This window comes from Somniosus microcephalus, unplaced genomic scaffold (genome assembly GCF_052327205.1).
Source record: "Somniosus microcephalus isolate GS21.2 unplaced genomic scaffold, FLI_Smic_1.0 unresolved_chr1, whole genome shotgun sequence".
NCBI lineage: Eukaryota > Metazoa > Chordata > Chondrichthyes > Squaliformes > Somniosidae > Somniosus > Somniosus microcephalus.
Window position 1 is genome coordinate 40,719,325 of NW_028225179.1, and position 25,321 is coordinate 40,744,645.

Sequence of the window (25,321 nt, forward strand, 5' to 3'; positions counted from 1 at the left end):
TAAGCCTGCCACTCGATTTAAAATGTTGCCCAGCACCAGATTCACAAAGGGACACAGACAGGGCCCCAAAGCCATAAGTAGTTTCACTTTCATTTTGCAAGCTTTTAAAAGGTAGACAGACAGGGACACACACAGGGCCCTAAAGCCTGCCACTCGATTTAAAATGTTGCCCAGCACCAGATTCACAAAGGGACACAGACAGGGCCCCAAAGCCTGGCACTCGATTTAAACCGCCTGCCCCAAAACAGCCCCGGCAACGCCGGGCTCCCCAGCTAGTATGAAATAAATGGGGGGATCAGACAACTCTTCCTCTGACACTGGGGAACAAATAAGCCAACAGTTATACCACGATATTGTTTACTGTGATGCAGCAAATACAATATTCCAGCTTAAAAGTTTCAGTTTCAATTCTGTGCAAAAGAAACTGTGACTCCAACGTGTTTCCAATAGCCTGCCTTTTAATCTGACGTCACAATCGCCACCATTGCACCTCAAGGTGATTCATAACTAATAAGCAGAGAAGTCAAGCACTGAAAGGGTATTTGTAGAAAGGGTTGTGAGACTGTGGAATGCACTGGTCCAGCAAGCAGCAGATTTAAAACAAGGTTTAAAAACCGGCAGCCTGTGGGAGGAAGGGGGCAGAGAGGCAAGAGAGACACAGGAAAGATCAACTTGGAAACTATTGACCCCGAATCTACTTTAAATCCCCCCACTGTATTTAAACACATTTAATGTCAGATTCACAAATTGATGCATGTGAGCAATATAGGACATTTATCGCTGTCTCTGGTCTAAAATAACTGCTTTATTATTTGATCCCACCCGCTGCGTTTAGGCTCTACCCTGAATATTTATCTCCGACCTAGAATCAGTTTGTAATCTGGAGACAAGGTTTCTGCAGCTGGCGGGCATGGAGCAGAGGCTGTGGCTGATCTGTGTCATGTGGGAGCAGAACACAATGTTTCTGCTGTTTATTTTCATTACCCTGCAGAATATTCCATACTGTTCTCAACATCTTACATACCGTTAAATATCGGAAGTTTTCTTTTATTGTAATGATCGCTGCGATTCTTCTGGACTTGCTGAATTTGCAGCAAATTAAATATCACGAAACCGTCATCGCCAACAATAAACAGGGTCAGCGATTTGAGAACTTAGTATCTTGGAGCCGATATTTTCGCGGCTGCGATGGCCGAGTGGTTAAGGCGTTGGACTTGAAATCCATATGGGGTTTCCCCGCGCAGGTTCGAGCCCTGCTCGCAGCGGGCTATCTCATTATGATAATTAACTACTTCAAATAATTTATTTTCTTCAATCTGCTCCCTCTTGGAGGATTTTGGAATTTTCAATGCCGGTTTTAAGGAAACTAAAGGATTGCCGAGACAACTGGATCACTTACTTCAAGAAGGTTTGCTGACCGAATTCCAAAAGTTATCTGCAGATTGTCTGGAAGCTCCAGATAAGGAGGCCTCGACAGTCTCTGAGGTACCTTCCCATACACTCGCTGCTGTCCGGTAGCATCAGTCTGTGTAACCGTGGGAGAGAGAGAATGGAAAGTCACTGGAAGGCTTGTTTCTGTCAGCAGCAATGGTACAAGAGCAGCCATTCTAAAGTGAAAAGCAGAACACATTCCAGGAGACAGTCCAGGAGACAGACAAACGGAGTGGAGATCTGGAAGACTGACCAGAAAAAAAACAAGGAGGACACCAACTCATAATTCATCTCTCCCTCTCCCGAAGCAGAAGAATTGAACATTCTGAGTTTTGAGTTGCACCACTGAGGTTGTACAAGTCTCTCTCTGTAAAACTTGTATTATTATGTCAATAAAACGATTTGTTTGAAAAGTTTGAAGCTTCATTTCCCAAGGAATTTTCTGAATCGGGCTGCATTGGTTCCGAAGGCCGGCTCTGCTTTCGCAGAGCTTGATTGTCGGGAGGTCTCGCAGGTCTAAATGTATCGACTGGTTTCAAAGCACCAACTCAGATTGGGGCGTATGGGACATGTGGCCCAGGAAGAGTGGTGGTAGCAGAGCACACTTAGCAGTTTAAGTGGCTGAAAGTGAATGTTAGATTAAGGAAATACGCAGGAAAATTATAATGAAATTGAAGGGGGAAAGTAAAGGAGAGCTATTGATTGTGAAAGGAAGAAAAGTCTGCGTTATGTTTCGGTTTGGAGCCGAAGTTGCTGCGGCCAGAATGCAGATTATTAATCACTATACGAGCACGGCACCACACATCAACAACTGGAGCTCTGCAAAGTATCGCATGGCACTGCTTAGGAAACATGGATTTTTGATGAAGAGTCCAAAATCAGCACCGCCAGAAATACAGAAGCGGTGAAATTCAACGGAGGCCTCGCAGCCACTGGAGCCTTCATCCAGAATGGGAACTGGTGCAGGCACAGTTACATTTAAAAGAATTGTAGCCTTTTCACACGAGAAGAAACTCACCCCTGGAGATTCTATAAAAATAGGCCCCGCTGGGAATCGAACCCAGGATCTCCTGTTTACTAGACAGACATTTTGACCAGCTAAGCCACGGGACCGAATGCTGGCACAATTTCTCGCCCCCACTCACTGATGTCTATCAGCTTCCGGTCACTGTCTTCTGGACTCTCAGGCCGTTTCTTATTTCTCCAGCTCTCTTGTCCATTCCGCCATATGTCCCATTGCTCTCTGTATCTCCCGCTTAATTTATCTCAGTGTCAATCTGTGAGGTGATTCTGAATGATTACCCTATGTTTGTGTCTTATCTATATATGTAAATCGGTACTTCTGTCTGTCATTCTGTCTGTCATTCTGTCATCGCCTGTGCTTCTGTCGGGCTATGCGCTCGAACGTTACAGGGCGTACCTACGCACGCGTTACCTCCAAAGAAAGCTTACGCTTCAGAGACGGTTTTAAGCGTATTTACTTTTCAGTCGGACGAAAAGTGTTCGCCCCTTATGCAAAAAACCTGCAGCAAAAAACCTTCAAAATTAAACTCATTATCTGCTAGCATTGATTGACTGACATCAAGGTTCCACCAATCCTGTTCCGTCACGATTGACCAATCCTACAGTACGGTCCCCTGATGGTTGGCCAATCGGTGTGTGTGTGGGTGGGACTATTCGTTTTCATCTCGGGGATGTGGCAGCCATTCTTTCACTAAGCTTCCAGCTCAAATGACTTCAGCTTCCAGCTATAACGACTTTCAAAGTTAGTATCTCTTTTAAAAGTAACATAAGATTTACCAAAAACGTTTTATAAGTACTTTCACTTTCATTTTTCAACCTTTTAAAAGGTAGACATACAGGGACACAGACAGGGCCCTAAGCCTGCCACTCGATTTAAAATGTTGCCCAGCACCAGATTCACAAAGGGACACAGACAGGGCCCCAAAGCCATAAGTAGTTTCACTTTCATTTTGCAAGCTTTTAAAAGGTAGACAGACAGGGACACACACAGGGCCCTAAAGCCTGCCACTCGATTTAAAATGTTGCCCAGCACCAGATTCACAAAGGGACACAGACAGGGCCCCAAAGCCTGGCACTCGATTTAAACCGCCTGCCCCAAAACAGCCCCGGCAACGCCGGGCTCCCCAGCTAGTATGAAATAAATGGGGGGATCAGACAACTCTTCCTCTGACACTGGGGAACAAATAAGCCAACAGTTATACCACGATATTGTTTACTGTGATGCAGCAAATACAATATTCCAGCTTAAAAGTTTCAGTTTCAATTCTGTGCAAAAGAAACTGTGACTCCAACGTGTTTCCAATAGCCTGCCTTTTAATCTGACGTCACAATCGCCACCATTGCACCTCAAGGTGATTCATAACTAATAAGCAGAGAAGTCAAGCACTGAAAGGGTATTTGTAGAATGGGTTGTGAGACTGTGGAATGCACTGGTCCAGCAAGCAGCAGATTTAAAACAAGGTTTAAAAACCGGCAGCCTGTGGGAGGAAGGAGGCAGAGAGGCAAGAGAGACACAGGAAAGATCAACTTGGAAACTATTGACCCCGAATCTACTTTAAATCCCCCCACTGTATTTAAACACATTTAATGTCAGATTCACAAATTGATGCATGTGAGCAATATAGGACATTTATCGCTGTCTCTGGTCTAAAATAACTGCTTTATTATTTGATCCCACCCGCTGCGTTTAGGCTCTACCCTGAATATTTATCTCCGACCTAGAATCAGTTTGTAATCTGGAGGCAAGGTTTCTGCAGCCGGCGGGCAGGGAGCAGAGGCTGTGGCTGATCTGTGTCATGTGGGAACAGAACACAATGTTTCTGCTGTTTATTTTCATTACCCTGCAGAATATTCCATACTGTTCTCAACATCTTACATACCGTTAAATATCGGAAGTTTTCTTTTATTGTAATGATCGCTGCGATTCTTCTGGACTTGCTGAATTTGCAGCAAATTAAATATCACGAAACCGTCATCGCCAACAATAAACAGGGTCAGCGATTTGAGAACTTAGTATCTTGGAGGCGACATTTTCGCGGCTGCAATGGCCGAGTGGTTAAGGCGTTGGCCTTGTAATCCAATGGGGTTTCCCCGCGCAGGATCGAGCCCTGCTCGCAGCGGGCTATCTCATTATGATAATTAACTACTTCAAATAATTTATTTTCTTCAATCTGCTCCCTCTTGGAGGATTTTGGAATTTTCAATGCCGGTTTTAAGGAAACTAAGGATTGCCGAGACAACTGGATCACTTACTTCAAGAAGGTTTGCTGACCGAATTCCAAAAGTTATCTGCAGATTGTCTGGAAGCTCCAGATAAGGAGGCCTCGACAGTCTCTGAGGTACCTTCCCATACACTCGCTGCTGTCCGGTAGCATCAGTCTGTGTAACCGTGGGAGAGAGAGAATGGAAAGTCACTGGAAGGCTTGTTTCTGTCAGCAGCAATGGTACAAGAGCAGCCATTCTAAAGTGAAAAGCAGAACACATTCCAGGAGACAGTCCAGGAGACAGACAAATGGAGTGGAGATCTGGAAGACTGACCAGAAAAAAAACAAGGAGGACACCAACTCATAATTCATCTCTCCCTCTCCCGAAGCAGAAGAATTGAACATTCTGAGTTTTGAGTTGCACCACTGAGGTTGTACAAGTCTCTCTCTGTAAAACTTGTATTATTATGTCAATAAAACGATTTGTTTGAAAAGTTTGAAGCTTCATTTCCCAAGGAATTTTCTGAATCGGGCTGCATTGGTTCCGAAGGCCGGCTCTGCTTTCGCAGAGCTTGACTGTCGGGAGGTCTCGCAGGTCTAAATGTATTGACTGGTTTCAAAGCACCAACTCAGATTGGGGCGTATGGGACATGTGGCCCAGGAAGAGTGGTGGTAGCAGAGCACACTTAGCAGTTTAAGTGGCTGAAAGTGAATGTTAGATTAAGGAAATACCGCAGGAAAATTGTAATGAAATTGAAGGGGGAAAGTAAAGGAGAGCTATTGATTGTGGAAGGAAGAAAAGTCTGCGTTATGTTTCGGTTTGGAGCCGAAGTTGCTGCGGCCAGAATGCAGATTATTAATCACTATACGAGCACGGCACCACACATCAACAACTGGAGCTCTGCAAAGTATCGCATGGCACTGCTTAGGAAACATGGATTTTTGATGAAGAGTCCAAAATCAGCACCGCCAGAAATACAGAAGCGGTGAAATTCAACGGAGGCCTCGCAGCCACTGGAGCCTTCATCCAGAATGGGAACTGGTGCAGGCACAGTTACATTTAAAAGAATTGTAGCCTTTTCACACGAGAAGAAACTCACCCCTGGAGATTCTATAAAAATAGGCCCCGCTGGGAATCGAACCCAGGATCTCCTGTTTACTAGACAGACGCTTTGACCAGCTAAGCCACGGGATCGAATGCTGGCGCAATTTCTCGCCCGCACTCACTGATGTCTATCAGCTTGCGTTCACTGTCTTCTGGACTCTCAGGCCGTTTCTTATTTCTCCAGCTCTCTTGTCCATTCCGCCATATGTCCCATTGCTCTCTGTATCTCCCGCTTAATTTATCTCAGTGTCAATCTGTGAGGTGATTCTGAATGATTACCCTATGTTTGTGTCTTACCTATATATATAAATCGGTACTTCTGTCTGTCATTCTGTCTGTCATTCTGTCATCGCCTGTGCGTCTGTCGGGCTAGGCGCTCGAAAGTTACAGGGCGTACCTACGCGCGCGTTACCTTCAAAGAAAGCTTATGCTTCAGAGACGGTTTTAAGCGTATTTACTTTTCAGTCGGACGAAAAGTGTTCGCGCCTTATGCAAAAAACCTTCAGCAAAAAACCTTCAAAATTAAACTCATTATCTGCTAGCATTGATTGACTGACATCAAGGTTCCACCAATCCTGTTCCGTCACGATTGACCAATCCTACAGTACGGTCCCCTGATGGTTGGCCAATCGGTGTGTGTGTGGGCGGGACTATTCGTTTTCATCTCGGGGATGTGGCAGCCATTCTTTCACTAAGCTTCCAGCTCAAATGAATTCAGCTTCCAGCTATAACGACTTTCAAAGTTAGTATCTCTTTTAAAAGTAACATAAGATTTATCAAAAACGTTTTATAAGTACTTTCACTTTCATTTTTCAACCTTTTAAAAGGTAGACATACAGGGACACAGACAGGGCCCTAAGCCTGCCACTCGATTTAAAATGTTGCCCAGCACCAGATTCACAAAGGGACACAGACAGGGCCCCAAAGCCATAAGTAGTTTCACTTTCATTTTGCAAGCTTTTAAAAGGTAGACAGACAGGAACACACACAGGGCCCTAAAGCCTGCCACTCGATTTAAAATGTTGCCCAGCACCAGATTCACAAAGGGACACAGACAGGGCCCCAAAGCCTGGCACTCGATTTAAACCGCCTGCCCCAAAACAGCCCCGGCAACGCCGGGCTCCCCAGCTAGTATGAAATAAATGGGGGGATCAGACAACTCTTCCTCTGACACTGGGGAACAAATAAGCCAACAGTTATACCACGATATTGTTTACTGTGATGCAGCAAATACAATATTCCAGCTTAAAAGTTTCAGTTTCAATTCTGTGCAAAAGAAACTGTGACTCCAACGTGTTTCCAATAGCCTGCCTTTTAATCTGACGTCACAATCGCCACCATTGCACCTCAAGGTGATTCATAACTAATAAGCAGAGAAGTCAAGCACAGAAAGGGTATTTGTAGAAAGGGTTGTGAGACTGTGGGATGCACTGGTCCAGCAAGCAGAAGATTTAAAACAAGGTTTAAAAACCGGCAGCCTGTGGGAGGAAGGGGGCAGAGAGGTAAGAGAGACACAGGAAAGATCAACTTGGAAACTATTGACCCCGAATCTACTTTAAACCCCCCCACTGAATTTAAACCCATTTAATGTCAGATTCACAAATTGATGCATGTGAGCAATATCGGACATTTATCGCTGTCTCTGGTCTAAAATAACTGCTTTATTATTTGATCCCACCCGCTGCGTTTAGGCTCTACCCTGAATATTTATCTCCGACCGAGAATCAGTTTGTAATCTGGAGACAAGGTTTCTGCAGCCGGCGGGCAGGGAGCAGAGGCTGTGGCTGATCTGTGTCATGTGGGAGCAGAACACAATGTTTCTGCTGTTTATTTTCATTACCCTGCAGAATATTCCATACTGTTCTCAACATCTTACATACCGTTAAATATCGGAAGTTTTCTTTTATTGTAATGATCGCTGCGATTCTTCTGGACTTGCTGAATTTGCAGCAAATTAAATATCACGAAACCGTCATCGCCAACAATAAACAGGGTCAGCGATTTGAGAACTTAGTATCTTGGAGCCGATATTTTCGCGGATGCGATGGCCGAGTGGTTAAGGCGTTGGACTTGAAATCCAATGGGGTTTCCCCGCGCAGGTTCGAGCCCTGCTCGCAGCGGGCTATCTCATTATGATAATTAACTACTTCAAATAATTTATTTTCTTCAATCTGCTCCCTCTTGGAGGATTTTGGAATTTTCAATGCCGGTTTTAAGGAAACTAAAGGATTGCCGAGACAACTGGATCACTTACTTCAAGAAGGTTTGCTGACCGAATTCCAAAAGTTATCTGCAGATTGTCTGGAAGCTCCAGATAAGGAGGCCTCGACAGTCTCTGAGGTAACTTCCCATACACTCGCTGCTGTCCGGTAGCATCAGTCTGTGTAACCGTGGGAGAGAGAGAATGGAAAGTCACTGGAAGGCTTGTTTCTGTCAGCAGCAATGGTACAAGAGCAGCCATTCTAAAGTGAAAAGCAGAACACATTCCAGGAGACAGTCCAGGAGACAGACAAACGGAGTGGAGATCTGGAAGACTGACCAGAAAAAAAACAAGGAGGACACCAACTCATAATTCATCTCTCCCTCTCCCGAAGCAGAAGAATTGAACATTCTGAGTTTTGAGTTGCACCACTGAGGTTGTACAAGTCTCTCTCTGTAAAACTTGTATTATTATGTCAATAAAACGATTTGTTTGAAAAGTTTGAAGCATCATTTCCCAAGGAATTTTCTGAATCGGGCTGCATTGGTTCCGAAGGCCGGCTCCGCTTTCGCAGAGCTTGACTGTCGGGAGGTTTCGCAGGTCTAAATGTATCGACTGGTTTCAAAGCACCAACTCAGATTGGGGCGTATGGGACATGTGGCCCAGGAAGAGTGGTGGTAGCAGAGCACACTTAGCAGTTTAAGTGGCTGAAAGTGAATGTTAGATTAAGGAAATACCGCAGGAAAATTATAATGAAATTGAAGGGGGAAAGTAAAGGAGAGCTATTGATTGTGAAAGGAAGAAAAGTCTGCGTTATGTTTCGGTTTGGAGCCGAAGTTGCTGCGGCCAGAATGCAGATTATTAATCACTATACGAGCACGGCACCACACATCAACAACTGGAGCTCTGCAAAGTATCGCATGGCACTGCTTAGGAAACATGGATTTTTGATGAAGAGTCCAAAATCAGCACCGCCAGAAATACAGAAGCGGTGAAATTCAACGGAGGCCTCGCAGCCACTGGAGCCTTCATCCAGAATGGGAACTGGTGCAGGCACAGTTACATTTAAAAGAATTGTAGCCTTTTCACACGAGAAGAAACTCACCCCTGGAGATTCTATAAAAATAGGCCCCGCTGGGAATCGAACCCAGGATCTCCTGTTTACTAGACAGACATTTTGACCAGCTAAGCCACGGGACCGAATGCTGGCACAATTTCTCGCCCGCACTCACTGATGTCTATCAGCTTGCGTTCACTGTCTTCTGGACTCTCAGGCCGTTTCTTATTTCTCCAGCTCTCTTGTCCATTCCGCCATATGTCCCATTGCTCTCTGTATCTCCCGCTTAATTTATCTCAGTGTCAATCTGTGAGGTGATTCTGAATGATTACCCTATGTTTGTGTCTTATCTATATATGTAAATCGGTACTTCTGTCTGTCATTCTGTCTGTCATTCTGTCTGTCATTCTGTCATCGCCTGTGCGTCTGTCGGGCTATGCGCTCGAAAGTTACAGGGCGTACCTACGCACGCGTTACCTCCAAAGAAAGCTTACGCTTCAGAGACGGTTTTAAGCGTATTTACTTTTCAGTCGGACGAAAAGTGTTCGCCCCTTATGCAAAAAACATGCAGCAAAAAACCTTCAAAATTAAACTCATTATCTGCTAGCATTGATTGACTGACATCAAGGTTCCACCAATTCTGTTCCGTCACGATTGACCAATCCTACAGTACGGTCCCCTGATGGTTGGCCAATCGGTGTGTGTGTGGGCGGGACTATTCGTTTTCATCTCGGGGATGTGGCAGCCATTCTTTCACTAAGCTTCCAGCTCAAATGACTTCAGCTTCCAGCTATAACGACTTTCAAAGTTAGTATCTCTTTTAAAAGTAACATAAGATTTACCAAAAACGTTTTATAAGTACTTTCACTTTCATTTTTCAACCTTTTAAAAGGTAGACATACAGGGACACAGACAGGGCCCTAAGCCTGCCACTCGATTTAAAATGTTGCCCAGCACCAGATTCACAAAGGGACACAGACAGGGCCCCAAAGCCATAAGTAGTTTCACTTTCATTTTGCAAGCTTTTAAAAGGTAGACAGACAGGGACACACACAGGGCCCTAAAGCCTGCCACTCGATTTAAAATGTTGCCCAGCAGCAGATTCACAAAGGGACACAGACAGGGCCCCAAAGCCTGGCACTCGATTTAAACCGCCTGCCCCAAAACAGCCCCGGCAGCGCCGGGCTCCCCAGCTAGTATGAAATAAATGGGGGGATCAGACAACTCTTCCTCTGACACTGGGGAACAAATAAGCCAACAGTTATACCACGATATTGTTTACTGTGATGCAGCAAATACAATATTCCAGCTTAAAAGTTTCAGTTTCAATTCTGTGCAAAAGAAACTGTGACTCCAACGTGTTTCCAATAGCCTGCCTTTTAATCTGACGTCACAATCGCCACCATTGCACCTCAAGGTGATTCATAACTAATAAGCAGAGAAGTCAAGCACTGAAAGGGTATTTGTAGAAAGGGTTGTGAGACTGTGGAATGCACTGGTCCAGCAAGCAGCAGATTTAAAACAAGGTTTAAAAACCGGCAGCCTGTGGGAGGAAGGGGGCAGAGAGGCAAGAGAGACCCAGGAAAGATCAACTTGGAAACTATTGACCCCGAATCTACTTTAAATCCCCCCACTGTATTTAAACCCATTTAATGTCAGATTCACAAATTGATGCATGTGAGCAATATCGGACATTTATCGCTGTCTCTGGTCTAAAATAACTGCTTTATTATTTGATCCCACCCGCTGCGTTTAGGCTCTACCCTGAATATTTATCTCCGACCTAGAATCAGTTTGTAATCTGGAGACAAGGTTTCTGCAGCCGGCGGGCAGGGAGCAGAGGCTGTGGCTGATCTGTGTCATGTGGGAGCAGAACACAATGTTTCTGCTGTTTATTTTCATTACCCTGCAGAATATTCCATACTGTTCTCAACATCTTACATACCGTTAAATATCGGAAGTTTTCTTTTATTGTAATGATCGCTGCGATTCTTCTGGACTTGCTGAATTTGCAGCAAATTAAATATCACGAAACCGTCATCGCCAACAATAAACAGGGTCAGCGATTTGAGAACTTAGTATCTTGGAGGCGACATTTTCGCGGCTGCAATGGCCGAGTGGTTAAGGCGTTGGCCTTGAAATCCAATGGGGTTTCCCCGCGCAGGTTCGAGCCCTGCTCGCAGCGGGCTATCTCATTATGATAATTAACTACTTCAAATAATTTATTTTCTTCAATCTGCTCCCTCTGGGAGGATTTTGGATTTTTCAATGCCGGTTTTAAGGAAACTAAGGATTGCCGAGACAACTGGATCACTTACTTGAAGAAGGTTTGCTGACCGAATTCCAAAAGTTATCTGCAGATTGTCTGGAAGCTCCAGATAAGGAGGCCTCGACAGTCTCTGAGGTACCTTCCCATACACTCGCTGCTGTCCGGTAGCATCAGTCTGTGTAACCGTGGGAGAGAGAGAATGGAAAGTCACTGGAAGGCTTGTTTCTGTCAGCAGCAATGGTACAAGAGCAGCCATTCTAAAGTGAAAAGCAGAACACATTCCAGGAGACAGTCTAGGAGACAGACAAACGGAGTGGAGATCTGGAAGACTGACCAGAAAAAAAACAAGGAGGACACCAACTCATAATTCATCTCTCCCTCTCCCGAAGCAGAAGAATTGAACATTCTGAGTTTTGAGTTGCACCACTGAGGTTGTACAAGTCTCTCTCTGTAAAACTTGTATTATTATGTCAATAAAACGATTTGTTTGAAAAGTTTGAAGCTTCATTTCCCAAGCAATTTTCTGAATCGGGCTGCATTGGTTCCGAAGGCCGGCTCTGCTTTCGCAGAGCTTGACTGTCGGGATGTCTCGCAGGTCTAAATGTATTGACTGGTTTCAAAGCACCAACTCAGATTGGGGCGTATGGGACATGTGGCCCAGGAAGCGTGGTGGTAGCAGAGCACACTTAGCAGTTTAAGTGGCTGAAAGTGAATGTTAGATTAAGGAAATACCGCAGGAAAATTGTAATGAAATTGAAGGGGGAAAGTAAAGGAGAGCTATTGATTGTGGAAGGAAGAAAAGTCTGCGTTATGTTTCGGTTTGGAGCCGAAGTTGCTGCGGCCAGAATGCAGATTATTAATCACTATACGAGCACGGCACCACACATCAACAACTGGAGCTCTGCAAAGTATCGCATGGCACTGCTTAGGAAACATGGATTTTTGATGAAGAGTCCAAAATCAGCACCGCCAGAAATACAGAAGCGGTTAAATTCAACGGAGGCCTCGCAGCCACTGGAGCCTTCATCCAGAATGGGAACTGGTGCAGGCACAGTTACATTTAAAAGAATTGTAGCCTTTTCACACGAGAAGAAACTCACCCCTGGAGATTCTATAAAAATAGGCCCCGCTGGGAATCGAACCCAGGATCTCCTGTTTACTAGACAGACGCTTTGACCAGCTAAGCCACGGGATCGAATGCTGGCGCAATTTCTCGCCCCCACTCACTGATGTCTATCAGCTTCCGGTCACTGTCTTCTGGACTCTCAGGCCGTTTCTTATTTCTCCAGCTCTCTTGTCCATTCCGCCATATGTCCCATTGCTCTCTGTATCTCCCGCTTAATTTATCTCAGTGTCAATCTGTGAGGTGATTCTGAATGATTACCCTATGTTTGTGTCTTACCTATATATATAAATCGGTACTTCCGACTGTCATTCTGTCTGTCATTCTGTCATCGCCTGTGCGTCTGTCGGGCTAGGCGCTCGAAAGTTACAGGGCGTACCTACGCGCGCGTTACCTCCAAAGAAAGCTTATGCTTCAGAGACGGTTTTAAGCGTATTTACTTTTCAGTCGGACGAAAAGTGTTCGCGCCTTATGCAAAAAACCTTCAGCAAAAAACCTTCAAAATTAAACTCATTATCTGCTAGCATTGATTGACTGACATCAAGGTTCCACCAATCCTGTTCCGTCACGATTGACCAATCCTACAGTACGGTCCCCTGATGGTTGGCCAATCGGTGTGTGTGTGGGCGGGACTATTCGTTTTCATCTCGGGGATGTGGCAGCCATTCTTTCACTAAGCTTCCAGCTCAAATGACTTCAGCTTCCAGCTATAACGACTTTCAAAGTTAGTATCTCTTTTAAAAGTAACATAAGATTTATCAAAAACGTTTTATAAGTACTTTCACTTTCATTTTTCAACCTTTTAAAAGGTAGACATACAGGGACACAGACAGGGCCCTAAGCCTGCCACTCGATTTAAAATGTTGCCCAGCACCAGATTCACAAAGGGACACAGACAGGGCCCCAAAGCCATAAGTAGTTTCACTTTCATTTTGCAAGCTTTTAAAAGGTAGACAGACAGGAACACACACAGGGCCCTAAAGCCTGCCACTCGATTTAAAATGTTGCCCAGCACCAGATTCACAAAGGGACACAGACAGGGCCCCAAAGCCTGGCACTCGATTTAAACCGCCTGCCCCAAAACAGCCCCGGCAACGCCGGGCTCCCCAGCTAGTATGAAATAAATGGGGGGATCAGACAACTCTTCCTCTGACACTGGGGAACAAATAAGCCAACAGTTATACCACGATATTGTTTACTGTGATGCAGCAAATACAATATTCCAGCTTAAAAGTTTCAGTTTCAATTCTGTGCAAAAGAAACTGTGACTCCAACGTGTTTCCAATAGCCTGCCTTTTAATCTGACGTCACAATCGCCACCATTGCACCTCAAGGTGATTCATAACTAATAAGCAGAGAAGTCAAGCACTGAAAGGGTATTTGTAGAAAGGGTTGTGAGACTGTGGGATGCACTGGTCCAGCAAGCAGAAGATTTAAAACAAGGTTTAAAAACCGGCAGCCTGTGGGAGGAAGGGGGCAGAGAGGTAAGAGAGACACAGGAAAGATCAACTTGGAAACTATTGACCCCGAATCTACTTTAAACCCCCCCACTGTATTTAAACCCATTTAATGTCAGATTCACAAATTGATGCATGTGAGCAATATCGGACATTTATCGCTGTCTCTGGTCTAAAATAACTGCTTTATTATTTGATCCCACCCGCTGCGTTTAGGCTCTACCCTGAATATTTATCTCCGACCTAGAATCAGTTTGTAATCTGGAGACAAGGTTTCTGCAGCCGGCGGGCAGGGAGCAGAGGCTGTGGCTGATCTGTGTCATGTGGGAGCAGAACACAATGTTTCTGCTGTTTATTTTCATTACCCTGCAGAATATTCCATACTGTTCTCAACATCTTACATACCGTTAAATATCGGAAGTTTTCTTTTATTGTAATGATCGCTGCGATTCTTCTGGACTTGCTGAATTTGCAGCAAATTAAATATCACGAAACCGTCATCGCCAACAATAAACAGGGTCAGCGATTTGAGAACTTAGTATCTTGGAGCCGATATTTTCGCGGCTGCGATGGCCGAGTGGTTAAGGCGTTGGACTTGAAATCCAATGGGGTTTCCCCGCGCAGGTTCGAGCCCTGCTCGCAGCGGGCTATCTCATTATGATAATTAACTACTTCAAATAATTTATTTTCTTCAATCTGCTCCCTCTTGGAGGATTTTGGAATTTTCAATGCCGGTTTTAAGGAAACTAAAGGATTGCCGAGACAACTGGATCACTTACTTCAAGAAGGTTTGCTGACCGAATTCCAAAAGTTATCTGCAGATTGTCTGGAAGCTCCAGATAAGGAGGCCTCGACATTCTCTGAGGTAACTTCCCATACACTCGCTGCTGTCCGGTAGCATCAGTCTGTGTAACCGTGGGAGAGAGAGAATGGAAAGTCACTGGAAGGCTTGTTTCTGTCAGCAGCAATGGTACCAGAGCAGCCATTCTAAAGTGAAAAGCAGAACACATTCCAGGAGACAGTCCAGGAGACAGACAAACGGAGTGGAGATCTGGAAGACTGACCAGAAAAAAAACAAGGAGGACACCAACTCATAATTCATCTCTCCCTCTCCCGAAGCAGAAGAATTGAACATTCTGAGTTTTGAGTTGCACCACTAAGGTTGTACAAGTCTCTCTCTGTAAAACTTGTATTATTATGTCAATAAAACGATTTGTTTGAAAAGTTTGAAGCATCATTTCCCAAGGAATTTTCTGAATCGGGCTGCATTGGTTCCGAAGGCCGGCTCTGCTTTCGCAGAGCTTGACTGTCGGGAGGTCTCGCAGGTCTAAATGTATCGACTGGTTTCAAAGCACCAACTCAGATTGGGGCGTATGGGACATGTGGCCCAGGAAGAGTGGTGGTAGCAGAGCACACTTAGCAGTTTAAGTGGCTGAAAGTGAATGTTAGATTAAGGAAATACGCAGGAAAATTATAATGAAATTGAAGGGGGAAAGTAAAGGAGAGCTATTGATTGTGAAAGGAAGAAAAGTCTGCGTTATGTTTCGGTTTGGAGCCGAAGTTGCTGCGGCCAGAATGCAGATTATTAATCACTATACGAGCACGGCACCACACATCAACAACTGGAGCTCTGCAAAGTATCGCATGGCACTGCTTAGGAAACATGGATTTTTGATGAAGAGTCCAAAATCAGCACCGCCAGAAATACAGAAGCGGTGAAATTCAACGGAGGCCTCGCAGCCACTGGAGCCTTCATCCAGAATGGGAACTGGTGCAGGCACAGTTACATTTAAAAGAATTGTAGCCTTTTCACACGAGAAGAAACTCACCCCTGGAGATTCTATAAAAATAGGCCCCGCTGGGAATCGAACCCAGGATCTCCTGTTTACTAGACAGACATTTTGACCAGCTAAGCCACGGGACCGAATGCTGGCACAATTTCTCGCCCCCACTCACTGATGTCTATCAGCTTCCGGTCACTGTCTTCTGGACTCTCAGGCCGTTTCTTATTTCTCCAGCTCTCTTGTCCATTCCGCCATATGTCCCATTGCTCTATGTATCTCCCGCTTAATTTATCTCAGTGTCAATCTGTGAGGTGATTCTGAATGATTACCCTATGTTTGTGTCTTATCTATATATGTAAATCGGTACTTCTGTCTGTCATTCTGTCTGTCATTCTGTCTGTCATTCTGTCATCGCCTGTGCGTCTGTCGGGCTATGCGCTCGAAAGTTACAGGGCGTACCTACGCACGCGTTACCTCCAAAGAAAGCTTACGCTTCAGAGACGGTTTTAAGCGTATTTACTTTTCAGTCGGACGAAAAGTGTTCGCCCCTTATGCAAAAAACATGCAGCAAAAAACCTTCAAAATTAAACTCATTATCTGCTAGCATTGATTGACTGACATCAAGGTTCCACCAATCCTGTTCCGTCACGATTGACCAATCCTACAGTACGGTCCCCTGATGGTTGGCCAATCGGTGTGTGTGTGGGTGGGACTATTCGTTTTCATCTCGGGGATGTGGCAGCCATTCTTTCACTAAGCTTCCAGCTCAAATGACTTCAGCTTCCAGCTATAACGACTTTCAAAGTTAGTATCTCTTTTAAAAGTAACATAAGATTTACCAAAAACGTTTTATAAGTACTTTCACTTTCATTTTTCAACCTTTTAAAAGGTAGACATACAGGGACACAGACAGGGCCCTAAGCCTGCCACTCGATTTAAAATGTTGCCCAGCACCAGATTCACAAAGGGACACAGACAGGGCCCCAAAGCCATAAGTAGTTTCACTTTCATTTTGCAAGCTTTTAAAAGGTAGACAGACAGGGACACACACAGGGCCCTAAAGCCTGCCACTCGATTTAAAATGTTGCCCAGCACCAGATTCACAAAGGGACACAGACAGGGCCCCAAAGCCTGGCACTCGATTTAAACCGCCTGCCCCAAAACAGCCCCGGCAACGCCGGGCTCCCCAGCTAGTATGAAATAAATGGGGGGATCAGACAACTCTTCCTCTGACACTGGGGAACAAATAAGCCAACAGTTATACCACGATATTGTTTACTGTGATGCAGCAAATACAATATTCCAGCTTAAAAGTTTCAGTTTCAATTCTGTGCAAAAGAAACTGTGACTCCAACGTGTTTCCAATAGCCTGACTTTTAATCTGACGTCACAATCGCCACCATTGCACCTCAAGGTGATTCATAACTAATAAGCAGAGAAGTCAAGCACTGAAAGGGTATTTGTAGAATGGGTTGTGAGACTGTGGAATGCACTGGTCCAGCAAGCAGCAGATTTAAAACAAGGTTTAAAAACCGGCAGCCTGTGGGAGGAACGAGGCAGAGAGGCAAGAGAGACACAGGAAAGATCAACTTGGAAACTATTGACCCCGAATCTACTTTAAATCCCCCCACTGTATTTAAACACATTTAATGTCAGATTCACAAATTGATGCATGTGAGCAATATAGGACATTTATCGCTGTCTCTGGTCTAAAATAACTGCTTTATTATTTGATCCCACCCGCTGCGTTTAGGCTCTACCCTGAATATTTATCTCCGACCTAGAATCAGTTTGTAATCTGGAGGCAAGGTTTCTGCAGCCGGCGGGCAGGGAGCAGAGGCTGTGGCTGATCTGTGTCATGTGGGAGCAGAACACAATGTTTCTGCTGTTTATTTTCATTACCCTGCAGAATATTCCATACTGTTCTCAACATCTTACATACCGTTAAATATCGGAAGTTTTCTTTTATTGTAATGATCGCTGCGATTCTTCTGGACTTGCTGAATTTGCAGCAAATTAAATATCACGAAACCGTCATCGCCAACAATAAACAGGGTCAGCGATTTGAGAACTTAGTATCTTGGAGCCGATATTTTCGCGGCTGCGATGGCCGAGTGGTTAAGGCGTTGGACTTGAAATCCAATGGGGTTTCCCCGCGCAGGTTCGAGCCCTGCTCGCAGCGGGCTATCTCATTATGATAATTAACTACTTCAAATAATTTATTTTCTTCAATCTGCTCCCTCTTGGAGGATTTTGGAATTTTCAATGCCGGTTTTAAGGAAACTAAAGGATTGCCGAGACAACTGGATCACTTACTTCAAGAAGGTTTGCTGACCGAATTCCAAAAGTTATCTGCAGATTGTCTGGAAGCTCCAGATAAGGAGGCCTCGACATTCTCTGAGGTAACTTCCCATACACTCGCTGCTGTCCGGTAGCATCAGTCTGTGTAACCGTGGGAGAGAGAGAATGGAAAGTCACTGGAAGGCTTGTTTCTGTCAGCAGCAATGGTACAAGAGCAGCCATTCTAAAGTGAAAAGCAGAACACATTCCAGGAGACAGTCCAGGAGACAGACAAACGGAGTGGAGATCTGGAAGACTGACCAGAAAAAAAACAAGGAGGACACCAACTCATAATTCATCTCTCCCTCTCCCGAAGCAGAAGAATTGAACATTCTGAGTTTTGAGTTGCACCACTAAGGTTGTACAAGTCTCTCTCTGTAAAACTTGTATTATTATGTCAATAAAACGATTTGTTTGAAAAGTTTGAAGCATCATTTCCCAAGGAATTTTCTGAATCGGGCTGCATTGGTTCCGAAGGCCGGCTCTGCTTTCGCAGAGCTTGACTGTCGGGAGGTCTCGCAGGTCTAAATGTATCGACTGGTTTCAAAGCACCAACTCAGATTGGGGCGTATGGGACATGTGGCCCAGGAAGAGTGGTGGTAGCAGAGCACACTTAGCAGTTTAAGTGGCTGAAAGTGAATGTTAGATTAAGGAAATACGCAGGAAAATTATAATGAAATTGAAGGGGGAAAGTAAAGGAGAGCTATTGATTGTGAAAGGAAGAAAAGTCTGCGTTATGTTTCGGTTTGGAGCCGAAGTTGCTGCGGCCAGAATGCAGATTATTAATCACTATACGAGCACGGCACCACACATCAACAACTGGAGCTCTGCAAAGTATCGCATGGCACTGCTTAGGAAACATGGATTTTTGATGAAGAGTCCAAAATCAGCACCGCCAGAAATACAGAAGCGGTGAAATTCAACGGAGGCCTCGCAGCCACTGGAGCCTTCATCCAGAATGGGAACTGGTGCAGGCACAGTTACATTTAAAAGAATTGTAGCCTTTTCACACGAGAAGAAACTCACCCCTGGAGATTCTATAAAAATAGGCCCCGCTGGGAATCGAACCCAGGATCTCCTGTTTACTAGACAGACATTTTGACCAGCTAAGCCACGGGACCGAATGCTGGCACAATTTCTCGCCCCCACTCACTGATGTCTATCAGCTTCCGGTCACTGTCTTCTGGACTCTCAGGCCGTTTCTTATTTCTCCAGCTCTCTTGTCCATTCCGCCATATGTCCCATTGCTCTATGTATCTCCCGCTTAATTTATCTCAGTGTCAATCTGTGAGGTGATTCTGAATGATTACCCTATGTTTGTGTCTTATCTATATATGTAAATCGGTACTTCTGTCTGTCATTCTGTCTGTCATTCTGTCTGTCATTCTGTCATCGCCTGTGCGTCTGTCGGGCTATGCGCTCGAAAGTTACAGGGCGTACCTACGCACGCGTTACCTCCAAAGAAAGCTTACGCTTCAGAGACGGTTTTAAGCGTATTTACTTTTCAGTCGGACGAAAAGTGTTCGCCCCTTATGCAAAAAACATGCAGCAAAAAACCTTCAAAATTAAACTCATTATCTGCTAGCATTGATTGACTGACATCAAGGTTCCACCAATCCTGTTCCGTCACGATTGACCAATCCTACAGTACGGTCCCCTGATGGTTGGCCAATCGGTGTGTGTGTGGGTGGGACTATTCGTTTTCATCTCGGGGATGTGGCAGCCATTCTTTCACTAAGCTTCCAGCTCAAATGACTTCAGCTTCCAGCTATAACGACTTTCAAAGTTAGTATCTCTTTTAAAAGTAACATAAGATTTACCAAAAACGTTTTATAAGTACTTTCACTTTCATTTTTCAACCTTTTAAAAGGTAGACATACAGGGACACAGACAGGGCCCTAAGCCTGCCACTCGATTTAAAATGTTGCCCAGCACCAGATTCACAAAGGGACACAGACAGGGCCCCAAAGCCATAAGTAGTTTCACTTTCATTTTGCAAGCTTTTAAAAGGTAGACAGACAGGGACACACACAGGGCCCTAAAGCCTGCCACTCGATTTAAAATGTTGCCCAGCACCAGATTCACAAAGGGACACAGACAGGGCCCCAAAGCCTGGCACTCGATTTAAACCGCCTGCCCCAAAACAGCCCCGGCAACGCCGGGCTCCCCAGCTAGTATGAAATAAATGGGGGGATCAGACAACTCTTCCTCTGACACTGGGGAACAAATAAGCCAACAGTTATACCACGATATTGTTTACTGTGATGCAGCAAATACAATATTCCAGCTTAAAAGTTTCAGTTTCAATTCTGTGCAAAAGAAACTGTGACTCCAACGTGTTTCCAATAGCCTGACTTTTAATCTGACGTCACAATCGCCACCATTGCACCTCAAGGTGATTCATAACTAATAAGCAGAGAAGTCAAGCACTGAAAGGGTATTTGTAGAATGGGTTGTGAGACTGTGGAATGCACTGGTCCAGCAAGCAGCAGATTTAAAACAAGGTTTAAAAACCGGCAGCCTGTGGGAGGAACGAGGCAGAGAGGCAAGAGAGACACAGGAAAGATCAACTTGGAAACTATTGACCCCGAATCTACTTTAAATCCCCCCACTGTATTTAAACACATTTAATGTCAGATTCACAAATTGATGCATGTGAGCAATATAGGACATTTATCGCTGTCTCTGGTCTAAAATAACTGCTTTATTATTTGATCCCACCCGCTGCGTTTAGGCTCTACCCTGAATATTTATCTCCGACCTAGAATCAGTTTGTAATCTGGAGGCAAGGTTTCTGCAGCCGGCGGGCAGGGAGCAGAGGCTGTGGCTGATCTGTGTCATGTGGGAACAGAACACAATGTTTCTGCTGTTTATTTTCATTACCCTGCAGAATATTCCATACTGTTCTCAACATCTTACATACCGTTAAATATCGGAAGTTTTCTTTTATTGTAATGATCGCTGCGATTCTTCTGGACTTGCTGAATTTGCAGCAAATTAAATATCACGAAACCGTCATCGCCAACAATAAACAGGGTCAGCGATTTGAGAACTTAGTATCTTGGAGCCGAAATTTTCGCGGCTGCGATGGCCGAGTGGTTAAGGCGTTGGCCTTGAAATACAATGGGGTTTCCCCGCGTAGGTTCGAGCCCTGCTCGCAGCGGGCTATCTCATTATGATAATTAACTACTTCAAATAATTTATTTTCTTCAATCTGCTCCCTCTTGGAGGATTTTGGAATTTTCAATGCCGGTTTTAAGGAAACTAAGGATTGCCGAGACAACTGGATCACTTACTTCAAGAAGGTTTGCTGACCGAATTCCAAAAGTTATCTGCAGATTGTCTGGAAGCTCCAGATAAGGAGGCCTCGACAGTCTCTGAGGTACCTTCCCATACACTCGCTGCTGTCCGGTAGCATCAGTCTGTGTAACCGTGGGAGAGAGAGAATGGAAAGTCACTGGAAGGCTTGTTTCTGTCAGCAGCAATGGTACAAGAGCAGCCATTCTAAAGTGAAAAGCAGAACACATTCCAGGAGACAGTCCAGGAGACAGACAAACGGAGTGGAGATCTGGAAGACTGACCAGAAAAAAAACAAGGAGGACACCAACTCATAATTCATCTCTCCCTCTCCCGAAGCAGAAGAATTGAACATTCTGAGTTTTGAGTTGCACCACTGAGGTTGTACAAGTCTCTCTCTGTAAAACTTGTATTATTATGTCAATAAAACGATTTGTTTGAAAAGTTTGAAGCTTCATTTCCCAAGGAATTTTCTGAATCGGGCTGCATTGGTTCCGAAGGCCGGCTCTGCTTTCGCAGAGCTTGACTGTCGGGAGGTCTCGCAGGTCTAAATGTATTGACTGGTTTCAAAGCACCAACTCAGATTGGGGCGTATGGGACATGTGGCCCAGGAAGAGTGGTGGTAGCAGAGCACACTTAGCAGTTTAAGTGGCTGAAAGTGAATGTTAGATTAAGGAAATACCGCAGGAAAATTGTAATGAAATTGAAGGGGGAAAGTAAAGGAGAGCTATTGATTGTGGAAGGAAGAAAAGTCTGCGTTATGTTTCGGTTTGGAGCCGAAGTTGCTGCGGCCAGAATGCAGATTATTAATCACTATACGAGCACGGCACCCCACATCAACAACTGGAGCTCTGCAAAGTATCGCATGGCACTGCTTAGGAAACATGGATTTTTGATGAAGAGTCCAAAATCAGCACCGCCAGAAATACAGAAGCGGTGAAATTCAACGGAGGCCTCGCAGCCACTGGAGCCTTCATCCAGAATGGGAACTGCTGCAGGCACAGTTACATTTAAAAGAATTGTAGCCTTTTCACACGAGAAGAAACTCACCCCTGGAGATTCTATAAAAATAGGCCCCGCTGGGAATCGAACCCAGGATCTCCTGTTTACTAGACAGACGCTTTGACCAGCTAAGCCACGGGATCGAATGCTGGCGCAATTTCTCGCCCCCACTCACTGATGTCTATCAGCTTCCGGTCACTGTCTTCTGGACTCTCAGGCCGTTTCTTATTTCTCCAGCTCTCTTGTCCATTCCGCCATATGTCCCATTGCTCTCTGTATCTCCCGCTTAATTTATCTCAGTGTCAATCTGTGAGGTGATTCTGAATGATTACCCTATGTTTGTGTCTTACCTATATATATAAATCGGTACTTCTGTCTGTCATTCTGTCTGTCATTCTGTCTGTCATTCTGTCATCGCCTGTGCGTCTGTCGGGCTAGGCGCTCGAAAGTTACAGGGCGTACCTACGCGCGCGTTACCTCCAAAGAAAGCTTATGCTTCAGAGACGGTTTTAAGCGTATTTACTTTTCAGTCGGACGAAAAGTGTTCGCGCCTTATGCAAAAAACCTTCAGCAAAAAACCTTCAAAATTAAACTCATTATCTGCTAGCATTGATTGACTGACATCAAGGTTCCACCAATCCTGTTCCGTCACGATTGACCAATCCTACAGTACGGTCCCCTGATGGTTGGCCAATCGGTGTGTGTGTGGGCGGGACTATTCGTTTTCATCTCGGGGATGTGGCAGCCATTCTTTCACTAAGCTTCCAGCTCAAATGACTTCAGCTTCCAGCTATAACGACTTTCAAAGTTAGTATCTCTTTTAAAAGTAACATAAGATTTATCAAAAACGTTTTATAAGTACTTTCACTTTCATTTTTCAACCTTTTAAAAGGTAGACATACAGGGACACAGACAGGGCCCTAAGCCTGCCACTCGATTTAAAATGTTGCCCAGCACCAGATTCACAAAGGGACACAGACAGGGCCCCAAAGCCATAAGTAGTTTCACTTTCATTTTGCAAGCTTTTAAAAGGTAGACAGACAGGAACACACACAGGGCCCTAAAGCCTGCCACTCGATTTAAAATGTTGCCCAGCACCAGATTCACAAAGGGACACAGACAGGGCCCCAAAGCCTGGCACTCGATTTAAACCGCCTGCCCCAAAACAGCCCCGGCAACGCCGGGCTCCCCAGCTAGTATGAAATAAATGGGGGGATCAGACAACTCTTCCTCTGACACTGGGGAACAAATAAGCCAACAGTTATACCACGATATTGTTTACTGTGATGCAGCAAATACAATATTCCAGCTTAAAAGTTTCAGTTTCAATTCTGTGCAAAAGAAACTGTGACTCCAACGTGTTTCCAATAGCCTGCCTTTTAATCTGACGTCACAATCGCCACCATTGCACCTCAAGGTGATTCATAACTAATAAGCAGAGAAGTCAAGCACTGAAAGGGTATTTGTAGAAAGGGTTGTGAGACTGTGGGATGCACTGGTCCAGCAAGCAGAAGATTTAAAACAAGGTTTAAAAACCGGCAGCCTGTGGGAGGAAGGGGGCAGAGAGGTAAGAGAGACACAGGAAAGATCAACTTGGAAACTATTGACCCCGAATCTACTTTAAACCCCCCCACTGTATTTAAACCCATTTAATGTCAGATTCACAAATTGATGCATGTGAGCAATATCGGACATTTATCGCTGTCTCTGGTCTAAAATAACTGCTTTATTATTTGATCCCACCCGCTGCGTTTAGGCTCTACCCTGAATATTTATCTCCGACCTAGAATCAGTTTGTAATCTGGAGACAAGGTTTCTGCAGCCGGCGGGCAGGGAACAGAGGCTGTGGCTGATCTGTGTCATGCGGGAGCAGAACACAATGTTTCTGCTGTTTATTTTCATTACCCTGCAGAATATTCCATACTGTTCTCAACATCTTACATACCGTTAAATATCGGAAGTTTTCTTTTATTGTAATGATCGCTGCGATTCTTCTGGACTTGCTGAATTTGCAGCAAATTAAATATCACGAAACCGTCATCGCCAACAATAAACAGGGTCAGCGATTTGAGAACTTAGTATCTTGGAGCCGATATTTTCGCTACTGCGATGGCCGAGTGGTTAAGGCGTTGGACTTGAAATCCAATGGGCTTTCCCCGCGCAGGTTCGAGCCCTGCTCGCAGCGGGCTATCTCATTATGATAATTAACTACTTCAAATAATTTATTTTCTTCAATCTGCTCCCTCTTGGAGGATTTTGGAATTTTCAATGCCGGTTTTAAGGAAACTAAAGGATTGCCGAGACAACTGGATCACTTACTTCAAGAAGGTTTGCTGACCGAATTCCAAAAGTTATCTGCAGATTGTCTGGAAGCTCCAGATAAGGAGGCCTCGACAGTCTCTGAGGTAACTTCCCATACACTCGCTGCTGTCCGGTAGCATCAGTCTGTGTAACCGTGGGAGAGAGAGAATGGAAAGTCACTGGAAGGCTTGTTTCTGTCAGCAGCAATGGTACAAGAGCAGCCATTCTAAAGTGAAAAGCAGAACACATTCCAGGAGACAGTCCAGGAGACAGACAAACGGAGTGGAGATCTGGAAGACTGACCAGAAAAAAAACAAGGAGGACACCAACTCATAATTCATCTCTCCCTCTCCCGAAGCAGAAGAATTGAACATTCTGAGTTTTGAGTTGCACCACTGAGGTTGTACAAGTCTCTCTCTGTAAAACTTGTATTATTATGTCAATAAAACGATTTGTTTGAAAAGTTTGAAGCATCATTTCCCAAGGAATTTTCTGAATCGGGCTGCATTGGTTCCGAAGGCCGGCTCTGCTTTCGCAGAGCTTGACTGTCGGGAGGTCTCGCAGGTCTAAATGTATCGACTGGTTTCAAAGCACCAACTCAGATTGGGGCGTATGGGACATGTGGCCCAGGAAGAGTGGTGGTAGCAGAGCACACTTAGCAGTTTAAGTGGCTGAAAGTGAATGTTAGATTAAGGAAATACGCAGGAAAATTATAATGAAATTGAAGG

The 25,321-nt window shown here is 44.8% G+C and overlaps 15 non-coding genes across 15 annotated transcripts; 8 read left to right on the forward strand and 7 right to left on the reverse strand.

The window, feature by feature from the left end:
* The first annotated feature begins 1,182 nt into the window (after positions 1–1,182).
* trnas-uga (transfer RNA serine (anticodon UGA)) lies at positions 1,183–1,265 on the forward strand. The gene has a single exon. It is a non-coding gene; the product is annotated as a tRNA-Ser (tRNA).
* Positions 1,266–2,470: 1,205 nt separating this feature from the next.
* trnat-agu (transfer RNA threonine (anticodon AGU)) lies at positions 2,471–2,544 on the reverse strand. Its single transcript has one exon. It is a non-coding gene; the product is annotated as a tRNA-Thr (tRNA).
* Positions 2,545–4,492: 1,948 nt separating this feature from the next.
* On the forward strand, positions 4,493–4,574 carry trnat-ugu (transfer RNA threonine (anticodon UGU)). Its single transcript has one exon. It is a non-coding gene; the product is annotated as a tRNA-Thr (tRNA).
* Positions 4,575–5,779: 1,205 nt separating this feature from the next.
* Positions 5,780–5,853, reverse strand: trnat-agu (transfer RNA threonine (anticodon AGU)). The gene has a single exon. It is a non-coding gene; the product is annotated as a tRNA-Thr (tRNA).
* Positions 5,854–7,801: 1,948 nt separating this feature from the next.
* trnas-uga (transfer RNA serine (anticodon UGA)) lies at positions 7,802–7,883 on the forward strand. The gene has a single exon. It is a non-coding gene; the product is annotated as a tRNA-Ser (tRNA).
* A 1,206-nt stretch (positions 7,884–9,089) lies between these two features.
* Positions 9,090–9,163, reverse strand: trnat-agu (transfer RNA threonine (anticodon AGU)). Its single transcript has one exon. It is a non-coding gene; the product is annotated as a tRNA-Thr (tRNA).
* Positions 9,164–11,123: 1,960 nt separating this feature from the next.
* trnas-uga (transfer RNA serine (anticodon UGA)) lies at positions 11,124–11,205 on the forward strand. The gene has a single exon. It is a non-coding gene; the product is annotated as a tRNA-Ser (tRNA).
* Positions 11,206–12,410: 1,205 nt separating this feature from the next.
* On the reverse strand, positions 12,411–12,484 carry trnat-agu (transfer RNA threonine (anticodon AGU)). Its single transcript has one exon. It is a non-coding gene; the product is annotated as a tRNA-Thr (tRNA).
* A 1,948-nt stretch (positions 12,485–14,432) lies between these two features.
* Positions 14,433–14,514, forward strand: trnas-uga (transfer RNA serine (anticodon UGA)). The gene has a single exon. It is a non-coding gene; the product is annotated as a tRNA-Ser (tRNA).
* A 1,205-nt stretch (positions 14,515–15,719) lies between these two features.
* trnat-agu (transfer RNA threonine (anticodon AGU)) lies at positions 15,720–15,793 on the reverse strand. Its single transcript has one exon. It is a non-coding gene; the product is annotated as a tRNA-Thr (tRNA).
* A 1,960-nt stretch (positions 15,794–17,753) lies between these two features.
* On the forward strand, positions 17,754–17,835 carry trnas-uga (transfer RNA serine (anticodon UGA)). The gene has a single exon. It is a non-coding gene; the product is annotated as a tRNA-Ser (tRNA).
* Positions 17,836–19,040: 1,205 nt separating this feature from the next.
* trnat-agu (transfer RNA threonine (anticodon AGU)) lies at positions 19,041–19,114 on the reverse strand. The gene has a single exon. It is a non-coding gene; the product is annotated as a tRNA-Thr (tRNA).
* A 1,960-nt stretch (positions 19,115–21,074) lies between these two features.
* trnas-uga (transfer RNA serine (anticodon UGA)) lies at positions 21,075–21,156 on the forward strand. Its single transcript has one exon. It is a non-coding gene; the product is annotated as a tRNA-Ser (tRNA).
* A 1,205-nt stretch (positions 21,157–22,361) lies between these two features.
* trnat-agu (transfer RNA threonine (anticodon AGU)) lies at positions 22,362–22,435 on the reverse strand. The gene has a single exon. It is a non-coding gene; the product is annotated as a tRNA-Thr (tRNA).
* A 1,960-nt stretch (positions 22,436–24,395) lies between these two features.
* On the forward strand, positions 24,396–24,477 carry trnas-uga (transfer RNA serine (anticodon UGA)). Its single transcript has one exon. It is a non-coding gene; the product is annotated as a tRNA-Ser (tRNA).
* Positions 24,478–25,321: the final 844 nt, after the last annotated feature.